General features: G+C 33.1%; 1 non-coding gene across 1 annotated transcript; it reads left to right on the plus strand.

Annotated features, from left to right (window-relative positions):
• The first annotated feature begins 1,144 nt into the window (after positions 1 to 1,144).
• Positions 1,145 to 13,278, plus strand: LOC18440753 (uncharacterized). Its single transcript, XR_002282035.2, has 4 exons — positions 1,145 to 1,199; positions 1,356 to 1,388; positions 7,263 to 7,984; positions 13,152 to 13,278. It is a non-coding gene; the product is annotated as an uncharacterized LOC18440753 (transcript).
• The last annotated feature ends 250 nt before the right edge of the window (positions 13,279 to 13,528 follow it).

Here is a 13,528-nt window from a genome sequence, read left to right on the forward strand (position 1 = left end):
AAAAGGGGATAATAGTTCATGCACCTTTCATAATGTTGATGGCCCATTTATGGAATGGATGGCTCAGATCTCTCATCCCACAAGTCACTCTTGATCGATGGTCTATGTTCATTCTCACAAGAATATGCAAGCCGATGAAAACTCTAAGAAACTCTAATCTTGTTCAAGTCTATAAAAAAGGGATTGTCTCTACCCAAAATCTTTACACCTATCTTTCTATATCTCTCTTAAGAAAGTTTATCTCTATGTTTGATCTCTCTCTCCTACATTATGAAAGAACCTAAGGGTTTAGGTTATGTTTGATCTCTCTCTCCTACATTATGAAAGAACTTAAGGGTTTAGGTTATGTTTGATCTCTCTCTCCTACATTATGAAAGAACCTAAGGGTTTATGTTATGAAGTTTTTCTCTCTCCTATCTCTCAAATATGGATTTATGGTAAGGGTTTTAGGGTTTAGAAAAAAAGAATTCATCTATCTCAAACTAGGTTGCTAAGAGAATTCACCAAAGGTTTGATAGTTTGAGTTTGTGATCAAAGGGGTTCATGTTCTATTGGTATGGCTTGGCCGAAATTTGCTTTCCCGGTTCAAGATTGAAGTTAGACCGTTGATCCCGCGCCATCGGATGATGGTGACTCAGTGTGGGGTGTAATAAGCCCGATTGAGGTAATCTCCGATACTATTCATTTTGTTTCTTACAATTTTATCTTTTATTCAGTGTGGGGCGTAATAAGCTCGATTGAGGTAATCTCTGACACTATTCCTTTTGTTTCTTGCAATCTTATCTTTTATTCTTAAGCATAGTGTATAGTTGTTTAAATGACATCAAGTTGTTAAGATCTTTGTTTTATTGCTATGTTGATTTTATTTTGAAATTTATCTTATTATAATAAAGACCACATGCAAGTGATGTTTTGCCAAAAAAAAAAAAGATGGATGTATTCCCCGATAAAAGATCACATGGGACTTTCTTTCACTTGCTGGCTCATGAAGAGGGGGCAATGTCTTTGTACTAACTCTAACTGGCCACGGCGAACATTCAATCGACATAACAAAAGCTTTGAACTTTGCTCACGCGGCTCCTGGTCCTAAAGCTCGTTTCAGCACAAATGAAGGCAAGTACTTCTCTAGTGGCCTCGATGTAAAATGATGAAACTAGGGTTACCCACTATTGCTGCAATCAATGGCCATGGATCGGCAGGTGGGTTCATCTTTTGAAGAATGATAATGTTGCTTTCCATACGGGTGAATTAGACCAAGTACTGTTGATGCCTAGGAGTTGGATGCCTGTGATCAAAGGGAAAGTACCACCTTCTTGTTTGAAATTTGTGGTTTTGATGGCCTTACAAATTTACAGCTTCTGATGCTTTGCGGCGTGGTTTGGTTGATGGTAAGAGATCGAAAGGTTAAGACCGTTCTCGAGCTCTCCTCACTCGGGACTTTGCGTAGGCCGGACCGTTACAGTTCTACGGACCTTTTGATTTTGGAATTACAGCTCTCCGGACCATTCGATTTTGGAAAAACGATATCCGATATATATCATTTTTTGAAAATTTTATAATGGACCGTCTAAATAACTTGTTATAAGATATATTATTTTTAGGATATTAAAATTATTTTTTAATATCCATTCATCAAGGTCCGTTTATTCATTTCTATATCTTGAGGTTGAGATGATCGACTAAAGGTTTTCATGGTTCTTGTTTTGGCATAAGAAGAACTTTCTCCAGCAGTTTTTTGAGGTACGTCTTACTTTTACAGGATAAATTGATGTCTTGTGTAACTTTTTATTCAATTTTCTAAATTTATTTATGACTACACATTCTTTCTCCTGATTGCCTAGTGAACCTTAAAAGTGGGTGTAATTTTATTCTCCTCATTGTTGAGAATGACTTGGGCCTTAGTAGTAGTATTATCGAGCCCCATGATCATTCTATTCTCATCAAAGGGTAGGGGCTCAAATCCCCATTGACTTACAACTTACAACTTTTGAGAATGGAGTTGAGGTCGTGGTGGTAGCATCACTTCTGCCTCAACAAAGATCTAGGCTTTCATTCTTACCTAAGGTATTTAAAAACCACGAATGATTTCATAAAAAGAGGTAAGGGCTCATCATCCCCACTGAATTACCCCAAAAAAAAGAAGTAACATGCCTGCTCAAGTAAAGCTTGGGCACTAGGGAGATGACTTAAGGGCATGTTTGTTTGTCGAACACTTCCTCCAAACAAAGACTTTTGAGAAACCAGTTGCTTTTTAAGTGTTTCGGAATGGGAAAGTAGTTTAATACGATTTTCGAAAGGAAAGTTGTTTCATGCGGGCTTGACACATTTCTACATGTGCGGTCCAGAAAGCGTAAAGCATCCATTTTAAAGATGCATGCAAGTAGGTGTTCCATCTAAAAGCAATGGAAACTAACGGTCCAAATGTTTTCTTATTCGAATTATTATTTATAATTTTTAAAATTTATTTATTTATTCATATTCGTGATCTCCATGTTAGAGATTACATGTCTTTAGAAATTAATTCTTAAAATCCATCTAAAAAAAATAGATTTATTAAGAGGCCCACATTTTTACATAACAGACTTTGGTGCATAGAACCCGAGTCCTTTTCGAAAGGGAAAAGTATCATGTGCACGAAAAGGAAAAATATCATATGCATGGGTGGAAGGGCACACAAGCACCCTTGGAATGGTTGACATTTGACAAGGCCCAATTTAATGGTAAAAAGTTACTCATATTTTATTTTTTATTTTTATTTAAATAAAATATTTATTTAAATTTTAGGGTAAGGGTTTATTTTTATAAATATAATTAAACCCTCCCACAGCCATGTGAGTAGGACCTCAAACGATCACCATTAAATTTTTACATAGATCTCTAAAAAAAGTTATCAATAAACCTATTCACTCAAATCCCACATTCATGTAATAATTTTTCTAGAGATATGTGTTAAAATTTAATGGTGATCCTTTAAAGTCCTACTCACATGGGTGTGGGAAGGTCTCATAGTATCATTACTCAAAATAAAAACAATTAAAAAATATTTAAAAAAAACCAAAATACCTCCAAACTATTTTGATCATTATTTTTTATTCAAAATATTTCTGAATTATTTTTATTCAATGCTTCTTATAAAAAAATTCAACTTAATATCATTTTTAAATAAAAAAACTATATTTATTTTGGTCGTTAGATGAGGCTGGTTCAATCCAAACCATTGAAATGTGCTTGTGGACCTTTTCAGCGTCCACAGCATGTGGACGCACTACCATCTGTTTCGAAATGAGTTCCAAAACGCTGCTACAAAAATTATTAGCATTTCTTGGGAATTTTTTTGTATAGTATTAGAGGTTTGAGGAAATCTATCTCTATCAAATAGATTTATTGAAATAAATTAGATAAAAAATGTGCACTTGATAACTTGAACATCTATTTTTCCTCCAAAAATAGTATAAATTGATTTATAAATACTTAAAAAATTGACGAAGCATGAAATCCTTTTTCTTTTTTTTTTTTGCGAGCGCAAGGGGGGCAATGATGAATTTGATAATTTTCAGGTGTCAAGAAATGCATTTTCTAGCTAAGTTTTGAAATGCTGCTTACTTTATTGTAAAACCTAGGCCATGTATAAACTTCTTCTAATGGTTAAAATGGTCCAACCACTTTTTGTTATCCGTTTTCCCGGTTATTTAAGCTTTTATTTTATTCAAACTTCTTCTCATTTTCCAGTACAAATATTAAATTTAATACTTCAAGATGTTAAAACCCTTTACAAAATCATGAAGGGAATCAAACATCTTAATCATCATTAAAAAAATACTCAATTGCCCCTGGTTTGGATTGAAACTCCTAAATGAATATGGCCATTTCAGTAATTTGCCTATCTAAGAAGCTCGAACCAAATAGTGAGAGTACCGCTACTTGTTTAGAATGGGTCTAAGTGCTAAACTTTCTTGTTTATTCTGGTTCCGACCTTTTGAACAAGAGCAATTTAGGTAACTTTAAAGTTTTAATTTGAGGAGGTAAAATAAAATGAAATTTAAAGGTAAACCAATGTTATCAAGATTGGATTTGCCATTGAGTCAGTGAGGGATCTAGTCAAATCAAAATTTGTCTAACCACCAATTGAAAATTAGATTTAAAATATTAAAAAAATGAATAATAGTTTTTAAAATGTGATGTGTCAAAATAAAATTGGCCCACTTTGTTTTGGCCAAAATTGAGTTGGTCTAAACCGGTTGGTCGTATCGGCTAAAACTTGTACAAGAATAATTTTAATCTGTTTTTTACTAAATTGATTTTTACTTTAGACCAAACCAATCAAAACATGAACAGGTTGGAGACTATCTGTCAAATCCAGTCTTGATAACTATGCAGTAAACCATCTAATATTAATTAAGACCCATTGGCCATTTTAATGATTTTGTAAGTGGTCCAGACCTCTTAGATGGCATTTAAAGGAATGACGCCATGAAGTAAACTATCTAATATTAATTGAGACCCATTGATCATTTTAATGATTTTGCAATGGAATGACAAATGCGTCTCATAATATTTTTTGAAACATTATTTCCGTATTCTAGTTAATGAATGACAAGAAGCAATACAAACGAGAATCACAATATTGGATACGAGCAGCGATTAAATTATAATGGTGGGAAGGTAGAAAGAAATTATTTAAAGGGGGCGGTTTCTTAATGATATTTGATAAAATTGGGGTTTTAAAATGCAGATCCAGATCAATCTTCGGGAGAACCAGTCTGATTCCCACTAAATATCGAGAACTGGTTGTTTTCTTGCTTTGGAACTGGCCAATTCCATATAATTTTTTATTGGATGAAGTTTACATAAGGCCTAGGCTTTAAAAAACAACAAAATAAAGCCTCACCAAAATCCCCGTCTGAAAAACACTTTCGGCAACAGAAATCTCCATGATAGTTTTAAAATAAATTTCCAATACTGAAAATAAAATTTAAAAACCAAAAAATGGTACAAATATTGCGGATCTCTGAATACTTACTTTAAGGGTGAAATATATCATCTAAATAATTTGTTACAATATACATTTTTTTTAGAGCTTGAAATCTTTTTTTTTTTTCACAACCATAATGTTCAAGTCGAGATGATCGATGTAAAAGTTTTTCAATGCTTGAATTGCAACTTTTGATGAGTTATGAGGTGAGGTTTTATTTATTTTGATAGGGTTGTAGTTAGTCCTATCAAACCATTTTCCTTTTTTTTATATGTATATTTATTATTCTTTATTTACTAGAGGCCCCACATTTCTTGTTTAATTTTTATGTTTTTATTTTTATTATTTACTTTAAGTACTACATTTTCATATGGATGGCTCCACACCGACTCGGTGGAACGGAGTATACATGCCTTCTTCTCATATTATATTATTCATTGGTGCCCAATTTTTCTTCAACCTCACCAATGCTTCAATGAAAGATAAATATCTTAAAGTTTAAAACTTAAACTTTTGTGGGATATGAGCAACTCTCTCTCTCACACACACACATTATGATCTGATTTTAAAAAAATATATTAAAATTCAGATAGTGATATGAATTTTGGACTACTCAATGAAGATTTGACAACGGGAAGCTAGGAGTTTATACTATTCATTATAGCTAGTATATATATATATATATATTCTTTTGTGGGCCCTATTTAAAATGACAAAAAATAATCATCCTATAATCAAAGGAAAGTTGTTTCATGTCTGTTGGATCGCATTTCTATATATGCGGTCCAAAGAGTGTAAAGCATCTATCTTTCAGATGGATACAAGTAGGTGTTCCATCTAAAAACAATGGAAATTAACAGTCCAAATATTTTTTTACTAGAATTATTTTTTAAATTTTTTAAAATGTATTTATTTTTTCATATTCATGATCTCCATGTTAGAAATTACATGTCCTCAAATATTAAGTCTTAAAATCCATTTCAAAAATAGATTTATTAAGATGTTCGCATTTCTACATATGCGGGCTTGACTGTATGGTAACCGGGTACATAAACAAAAGTATATCTACTTTTATGTGCTTGATTGGAAGTAATTATAAATAAAAAGTTCAAAGAGATTTGAACATTTAGAGGGAAAACTTGCATAGTTATGCACCTAGATACAAAAAGAAAACAAGAAATTTGTTGATTTCAAAATATTTTTATAACCACTACTGTCCTCTCTTCTCATTTTCTCTCCATTAGGCAAGAGAGGAGTAGAGTGAGACCTGACGACGAGAGAAGATTACTTAGATTTGGTATAAGAGAGAGATCGCATGACCTTTTAGAGAGGCGATATGGGTATATAAAAGTTTAGAGAGAGAGAATCTATATACAAATGATTTGCTTAGGAGCAAGGGAAGAGTGTATATGAATATATGGTACGAGGAGACCACTTAGAGGGAACATACGAGTATATGAGAAAATTTGTAACAATGAAAAGTGAGAGAGTGTCGTCATTAGAGGGAGAATGTGGGGATGAGAGAGTGCACCTCCCAACTCTTTCAAAAAAAATTTTAACGTGATTGTGGCCTAACTTATGCAAGAAAATCTATAAGTTAAATCAACGGACGGCAGGTGTGTTCGATATTTTCAAGTAAATAATAAGAGATAAATTAAATATGGAAGGAAATAAATATAACAACTCTAGAAAGATCAAATAGTATATATCTAGATAAACAAAAAATTATTGAAAAGGGCAAGCTTTTTATGTTTTCCCTACTTCTCCTTATTCGACCGTCCATTTTGAATGGAGGGTTAAGATTGTCCCAATCACAAGTTCACGTCTCTACACTACTTTATTTTTAATTTTTTTTTCCATAAACTATTTTGACACCAAATTTTGTAGGTCCAATCCTCTATTAAACTCGCACTAGCAAAAAAAATATAAAAACAATGTTTTCGATAAAATAAAATGACCAAAATACCCCTGAAAGTTTCAAAGGGTATTTTGGTCATTATATTTTATCGAAAAATTATTTTTAATATTTTTTTATAGGTACGCCTCAATGAGAAGAAGACACGTACCAAATTTCATATTCATACAATTTGTATTAAAAAAACTAAAAATAAAATACTTTAAGACATCGGATCTAAGATCAAATGGTGAGTGGCTGGATGGATGGTAGGAGAAGCATAGATCTTCTATACTGTATAGGGGAAGTATATAAACCTTTCTCTATTGAAAATATAAATAGAAATATGAGAAAAATTCGTATAGGCTCCTAATTTTTCATCTTATTTCATAGTAGACTCTCATTTCGTTGTTCTTTCAAGCAGCATAAGCCAATTGGTTATTGGATTTGATTGTGAAGGTGTTGATCTTTGTATGATGCAGCTAGCATTTCAGCATGCTGTTTATCTCGTAGATGCTATTCGCGGTGGGCAGATGCTTTTGCAAGGCTGCACTAGAGTCACAAAAGTTGTTCACGATTGGAAAAGAGATAATAAAGCGAGGCTCTTTATTTTCAATTTGGAATGTTGTTGGCACTCAGATTGCCTATACCTTGACAGAGGAGCAAGAGATGACTACATATCTTTTGTTAGCCTCCTTGCTGATCCACGTTACTGTGGCATATCGTATGTTGAGAAGGAAGAAGTTATATCGGAATTGACGATTCGCACTGCACCAGATGATGTTCTATTTCTGCTTTGCATCTATCCTAACATGATGGAAAAATTAAATGAATATTCACTATGGCGCCTTGCTGCATTATATTGTCGATTTTTCTGCATCAATGGTAATGGGGTGCATCAGAGAAGGGAATGTTCCTGAAGAGGAATTTTTATCAGTTCTTAATGTTCCTCCAGGCAAAATGGGGTGCATTATTGGTAGAGGAGGAGCATCTATTAGATCAGTTAAGGAAACTTGCAATGCTGAAATTCTGATTGGAGGTTCCTTGCAAGATGAAAGAGGGGCATCAGATATCAGAGAGCTGATTCTCACAAAGTGCCAATATTTGAGGGCCATAAGGTGCACTTTTAATTTTATCATGGTATATAATTTTGATCTAAAATGTTTTTAGAATTATCTCAAAATCAATTTTTATATCTAATTATAAAATTTTAAATTTTAAAATGGTTAAAATCAAATAGATATATAAACATATGAAAATCTTGAAAATGGATGGTGTAGATAATATATGTTGTAAAATGCACTATTTCTGCTACTTAAAATCTTTTTATTTTTCATAGTAATACATCTCGATGTCGAGATGATTAATATGTTGTAAAATGCACTATTTCTGCTACTTAAAATCTTTTTATTCTTAAAATCTTTTTATTTTTCATAGTAATACATCTCGATGTCGAGATGAGCAATCAAAGAGTTTTTCAGCATTAAAACTACCTTGTTGGTTGGATTTTTGAGGGACATCCGTAGCTCCACATTATAAGGTAGCATCCTTATATAAACTTTTTCCTTCAACAAATGTGGGGTGTTTGTTATCATATAAACATTCTCCCGAATGTCTTCACCTTGAGTGCTACAATAAACCCATGGGTTTCTTTTACTCTCTAAACAACCAAATACAGGACTGTGTTGTCAGATTTGTACATGATCTATGATTTTGATAGAAGTGGACATTTGATGTCAAAAAACTGAAAAATCCATAGTTCTGTACCTTTTTTTTTAGAAACCTAGAAAACAAGATTTTTTAGGAAATTTTAGAGAATTTTGAAATTTTTTTAAGGCTAGTAAGAGCAAATTTGGCTGATGCTGATCCGAACTGCCAATCCGGATGGATTTTTAAGGTGGACGATCCGGGTCACCGATTTATTTTTTAAACTTTGGATAATCTGTACCTCAAAACTCCACCAAAAAGTGCTAGTTTCAGCTCCAAAATCCTTGCGATGACCTAAATCTATTTCCTCATTAAGCTATAAAATTTGTAGCTTCAAATATGGCACAAATATGGCTTATCTGTCAACAATTGAAATGGACGGTTCAAAAAATGTGTCACACTTTGTGACAAAAAATGTGTTACGCTTCATGACTTTGTCCTTCGTGCATAATGCTCGCCAACTCTGAGATCATGGTATTGTCTTCCCCAACTCTTTGATCATAATAGAATTATGATACTGACAATACACTTCTATTTCTACAAGAATGTTTTGATACACAACGATACATCTTGCTCTTTAGGTTTTTTGATACACAACGATACATCTTGCTCTTTAGGTTTTGATACTGACCCTCTATTTCTACAAGAATGTTTTAGAACTAGAAATCCTTTTTTTTTCAAATTTATAATTATTAAGGTCGATATGGTTAATTTGGAAGTTTTTCAATAGCAAAACTACAATTTCCTAGCCGCAACCCCACTAAATGCTTTTCTTTATTCAAAAGAAAATCTAATGGAATTATATATTATAAGACCTTATAAAGAGGTCAGAATTACTTAGAGCCATTAAATGTCAAATAAGATGGCCTAGGGTGTGTTACGAATTTCAAGAATTTTTTTTTTTTTTTTGGAAACCTTTGATCTTAGTCAATTACACACTTAATTGTTCACAACCACTTAATTCTAGACAAGAGTAATCATGATAGTCTTGTCCTAAAAGCAAAAAAAAAAAATATAATGAGATAATTGACCTTTAATACAAGATGTTCATAATTAATCTTGACTATTGGAAGTAAAATTCGATGGCTGCATTTAAGTTCAAAAGAAATTTTTTCAAAACACGCATTTCACATTGGATGGTTGTAAGTAATTGTGACCTAAATACCGGAGATAAATAGTCTCATTGTATACAATCCGAAAAATAATTAAAGGGCCTCTTTGTATACTTTTCCAAAACTAACTGCTTCATAGTTGCTGCACTACTTAGTACTTCAAATATCCCCTTCATCCTTGGAGCTCTTACTATAAACCTCATGGTGTATAAAATATACATATGCACCAATAGAGCATGGTGTACCTTCCCTCTATAAACTTCACATTAAACATACCAAAAATGATAATTGTCTGTAGACATCACTGCCGTAGTCTCATTCAAGGTCACAAATTTACATCAAAGGCCATTCTGCACGTGTGTGAGGTAGAGAGCAATATATTAAAAGAAGGGTGTGGTTTGTATAAGTTTGGAACCTTAAACAATAAAATTGAGATGCACTTTCAAATTTATCATAAGATGGAATTTTGGTATAAAAAATTCCTGGGTTGGCCCAAAATTCTATTTTCATTTTTAATTATAAAAATTCAAAAAAAGAAAATTGTTTCATGTGGGGTGGACTGCATTTTTACATATGCGGTCCAAAAAATGTAAAGCATCCATCATAAAGATGGATGCAAGTAGGTGTTCCATTTAAAAATAATAGAAACTAACGGTCCAAATGTTTTCTTACTAGAATTATTATTTATTGTTTTTAAAATTTATTTATTTATTCATATTCATGATCTTTATGTTAGAGATTACATGTATTTAAAAATTAACTATTAAAATCCATCTAAAAAATAGATTTATTAACAGGCTCGCATTTATACATATGTAGACTTGGCCGCATAGAAACCGGGTCCCTCAAAAAATAGCTCAAATCAGGTAGATCTATGAACACATGAAAATATTGAAAATAGACGGTCCAAATAATGTATTACATAATGTACTATTTAAAAAACTCGAAATATTTTTCCTTTTTTTACATATCCAAGATGATTAATTAGAGGGTTTTTCAACATCAAAATGACCCTTTTCGATGGAGACCTCCATCAAAAAAAATTAAAGAAAACGTTCGATAGGGATAAAATAAGTTTATGTTTGAGGTAGAAGAGGAAAGAGGTTTATGTTTGAGAGAGGAAAGAGGCTTTTGTATAAGCGAGAGACCTCCAAACAATAAAAAAAAAAGAAAAAACAAAAGGAACAAAATAGATTAAACTTTTGGAACTGAAAAATTAAGAAAGAGGTTTATGTTGAGTGTGCGTGAGAGAAAGAAAGAGAGAACTTCATCATCAAAACAACAATACTTATATATATATATATGAAAAAAGATCATACTGCTACAGTAAACACCAACGGCCCAGATTGAATATGAGCCGATTTGACGATCCTGAATGTCCGGTAGTGTTTGAATTTTAATTTTTTTTCTATAAATCGGATTGATCTGAAATTTGGAGCGTGTGTATATAAAAAATAGGTGAATTTTTGAACGTATATAAAAAATAGGTGAATTTTTGAAAAACAAAAATAAAAATATTTTACTTGAAAAAAATTGACCAAAATACCCTTGTAAAGTTGTTCTATTTGTGAAGAAGAAAGATGTGTCCATGAGACTTTGTATAGACTATAGGCAATTGAATTAGGTCACAGTAAACTCCGCCCGTGGTGGACTATCCATGGCTGGGAATTTGAGGGTTCAACAGGATCTGAATCATCATTACCCGGGTCTTGTGTCGAGAGACCCTCTCGCACCGGTGGAGCAGTGACTTGGGGATCTCTTTCTAGAACGTTACAAGGATTTTGGACGTCCATTCCTATATTAAACTCACACTAGCAAAAAATATAAAAAAATTATTTTCAATAAAATAAAATAACCAAAATACTTCTGAAAGTTTCAAGGAGTATTTTGATCATCGTCATGGTCATCCCCATCATCATCATCATCCCCACCTTCAGTTGAGCAAACAGAGGCCTGGCTAAACTTCCTAGAGTGAGATAATTATTATGTCAATAACTATTGGTGAGATAATTAATATAACATTTAATTTTTTTTTATGATAAATAATAATCGAGTAATGATCCTATGAGACGCTACTTACACTTATGTGTGTAGGACCCTAAAGGATCATCATTAAATTTGATACATATCTCTAGAAAAATTATCATTTGGAGCGTGTATATATAAAAAATAGGTGCATTTTCGAAAAACAAAAACAAAAATATTTTACATGAAAAACATTAACCAAAATACCCCTGTAAAGCTTCAGGGGTATTTTGGTCAATTTTATTTTATGTATTTTTTTTTTATATATTTTTATTAGGTACGCCTTGATGAGAAGAATATACAACTAAAATTTTAAATGATTTGAATTTATAGAAAAAAAATTAAAATTCAAACACGAAAAAAGGTCATGACCGCTAGATCGGCCCTGATTCAATTTGGGTCATTGACGTTTACTGTAGCGGTCAACTAGTGGGCGTACAGAATCTACTCCTTATATATATATATATATTTATAATTTCGACGTAAGATCTACCCTAACTAAACTACCGTAAATATGTAAAGATGACAGAGTTATAAGCTATTAATTGTTGCAGAAGTGTAACATAATAAAGAAAAGCAATTACGATAACAAGAGCAGAAAGTCAAGATATATCGAATACAATCCAAGAAGTATGCGTATAGTCACGAATTTTAAATGTAAAAACAAGTTTGAACTGCATAATACCTTTATTACAAAGATGAAAGTAGAATAACAGTACTACTTACTGATTGCATATACAGAGACTTGCAAACTGTTTCCATTCAGAGGGATAATAGGAAAGTAAGGTAGATATATTACAATTACACATTATGAAATCATAAAGAAATACAGAAGTTACTGACTTTTGACGATGTACAGACGACTGGATAGCAACTGTATAAACTAACCTACTATCTACAGAAGAAGAGAGAAAAAACAAAATAGAAGAAAGGAGAAGAATATGAGATTGAGAAAATATGAGAGCTATGAGGGAATATGAGCTTCTGATGCTGCTGCTGTGGTATCCTTGGCCAAGTCTGCCGTTTCTGGAGAAGGGAGGAGGTATTTATAGGCGAGGAAGAATCTGGATGCCTTAGCGGAGAAGGAAGTTGTGTGGCAGAGAAGGGATGCCTTGGTGAAGAAGGAAACTGCGTGGGTGAGATGGGACGTCTTGTCACGGCATGGGTCACGAAGAAGGACGCGTGGATGGCTCAGGATGGGGCCGTGCGTCGGTGAGAGGGATAGAGCATCTTTCGTGCGTTGGTGGAGGTCGAGTGGCGAGACACGTATGCAAAGGGAATCTATACTGTAGCCTTGATGTGACTCCAAATTAGTCATATCAGCAAAAGTAGAGGAAAAGGGGAATCTTCACTGTGAAGGTGTATTGTCATCAGCAAAAGTAGAGAAAAGGGGAATCTTTACTGTGGAGGTAGTCATATCAACTTTATTCGATCATATCAGATCAACCTTTTCGATTGGGCCGGGCTATGCATCGGGGTTTTGGCTGAAATCTTCGAGAAGTGGGTTGCCTGACTGTACAGTTTCTTCTGAAGTAGTTGGTCCTATATTTGGTGCTGCAAAGATATAAAGAAGGTGTTATTCGAGTTCTTCTAATGTGGCATTGGGGTGTGAGAGACGCATTTTCTTTAGATATGTAGAAAAAGTAGGAAGACTGACAGTATTATTGTCTTGAGGATGAAGTGCTTCACATGGAGGGGATATTCGTTTGAGTGTGAATGTGGAGGGATCGGTACTGTAGATATCCTACCATTTTATTTTAATGGTTTTACCAAGTCGAGGGATGTATTCAAAATTATTTGTATTATTTTCAGAAAGGG

This window comes from Amborella trichopoda, chromosome 1 (genome assembly GCF_054954075.1).
Source record: "Amborella trichopoda isolate Santa Cruz 75 chromosome 1, AtrichopodaSantaCruz75HAP2 v2.0, whole genome shotgun sequence".
Taxonomy (NCBI): Eukaryota; Viridiplantae; Streptophyta; class Magnoliopsida; order Amborellales; family Amborellaceae; genus Amborella; species Amborella trichopoda.